At 38.7% G+C, this 2,078-nt stretch overlaps 1 long non-coding RNA gene across 1 annotated transcript; it reads left to right on the plus strand.

Moving 5' to 3' along the window:
* The first annotated feature begins 269 nt into the window (after positions 1 to 269).
* Positions 270 to 836, plus strand: LOC141194435 (uncharacterized). Its single transcript, XR_012267100.1, has 3 exons — positions 270 to 400; positions 559 to 684; positions 784 to 836. It is a non-coding gene; the product is annotated as an uncharacterized lncRNA (long non-coding RNA).
* Positions 837 to 2,078: the final 1,242 nt, after the last annotated feature.

Raw genomic sequence — 2,078 nt, forward strand, 5'->3', positions numbered from 1 at the left:
TAACTGTCAATATAACCTATTGGTACTCATAATATGATTGCAATTATATTTCTGTATGTGATATAAACATCAGACAAACACTAATAAAAACCAGAGGCCAGCAGATCATGTGAAAATATAATTTTGGTGTCATTCTCAAAACTTTTGGCCATGACTGTATATATATATATATATATATATATATATATATATATATATTCTCTATCTCAAGTCTTGGAGCAGAAATACTTCACATACAGAATCTGTTGCTATAGTGAGCTTATAGCTTATTGTTCTGTTCATGATTGCAGTTTGTGAGCTCCGATCTCCTTCTATGGGTGAATTTCTTTGGGGTCTTGAATCCTCTGGCTGGTTAAAACACGTGAAAACAATCCTAGATGCTGGTATCTTCATTGCAAAGGTAAGATGTGTTGTATCTGTTCATATTCTACTGCTGCTTGTCTGATTTGTACTATTCTAGGCACGGACTGTACAAAAATGATCCTTTTAGTGCTGAGAATAAACGAGATTTGTAATTATATAAATGTGTAATATTTTACATTTAATTTGCACATTTAGGCCGTGTCAGAAGAGGGCGCCAGCGTGCTCGTTCATTGTTCTGATGGATGGGACCGCACCGCTCAGGTCTGCTCTGTATCCAGTCTGTTACTTGACCCCTATTACCGAACCATCAGAGGATTTATGGTAAGAGGTTTTATTTCATATACTCTATGTACTGGTGGAGATTTACGGAGTTGATATTTTGTGCATAGTGTAACTTTTATTTTTCCCAATTACTATTAGGTGTTAATTGAAAAAGACTGGATTTCATTTGGACACAAATTTAATCACAGGTAACCCTGGTCACTGCACATATGTTGGAAAAGTCAAACAGAGTCACTTATTTACAGAGGGCCTTTCACCAAATTTTTCATGTTGAACTGAAAACACGTTGTAGCTTCAGAGTAGAAAAAAAAAAATTGTTAGTTCTTTTTTTATTTTGCATCTCTGTTGCAGGGATATTAACAATCAAAGTATTTGTCACCTAATGAGTTAATTTTTGTTACATCCAAGTGGGTGTTATCAGAGAGCTTTCACTGTGGGACATGTACTTCTCCTTGTACGATGCTGTCCAATTATAAACAGGCAGCAAGATGCTAGAAAAAGAACACGTCCACACCATATCTTACAGCAGGTTTCTCAGTGTGTGGGTTATAATGAAAGCCCGGATCTCCTGGTCTAACCTCCTGCATGATTAGAATATCAACTGTATTCAAATCCCATCAATCAACACATTTCAGATATGGGCCCTGCAGTCAGTGTGGGGCTAGGGTCAGCACAGCTGAGTTTAGCTGTGTCACTTTCCAAATCTTCCATCAGCTCTCCTCCTCTCAGCAAAAGAGACAAAAAAAACCACCATACATTCTAATATAATATACTTACTGTAGTTTTTCTGTGCCATTCCCAGTCTCAGGCGGTTTTGGGAGTGCAGTCCACCTGAAAAAGATGTTGCATGCATATACCCCAATTGCATTGCTTCAGCATATTTTTTTTTTTTTTTTTTAAGGTATGGAAATTTAGATGGGGATCCCAAGGAGGTGTCCCCAGTGATAGACCAGTTCCTGGAATGTGTCTGGCAGCTCATGGAGCAGTTTCCCTGTGCGTTTGAATTTAATGAGAGATTCTTGGTCCACATACAACACCATATATACTCCTGTCAGTATGGAAACTTTCTGTGCAACTGCGAGAAGGAGAGGAAGGAACTGATGTGAGAGAATATGTGCTCTGTGTATGGTCACTATAGGCTTGTAACAGAAATAGAATATGGATGGTTGGCGTGTCCCTGATGCTGATCTGATCACACGGTGCCCACAGTCTGGATAACAGCAATCACTTATAAACTGTGAAGGTTGAACCTTGGCAAAAAAATTTCAATAACTGTGCAGGAGAAAAATGTATAAAGTGATGGCATATTGGTAAGATATGCCATAACTTCAGGATTGGTGGGGGTGTCAGACCTTAGGGACTCCCACATATCCGGAGACTGAATGGGTATGTGAACCTAAACCATTTCAGTTTTTTCCTGCCCATCTGGGTCG

The sequence above is a fragment of the Phyllobates terribilis genome, unplaced genomic scaffold (assembly GCF_046119375.1).
Source record: "Phyllobates terribilis strain yellow unplaced genomic scaffold, ASM4611937v1 Scaffold_71__1_contigs__length_7168151, whole genome shotgun sequence".
NCBI classification, from domain to species: Eukaryota; Metazoa; Chordata; class Amphibia; order Anura; family Dendrobatidae; genus Phyllobates; species Phyllobates terribilis.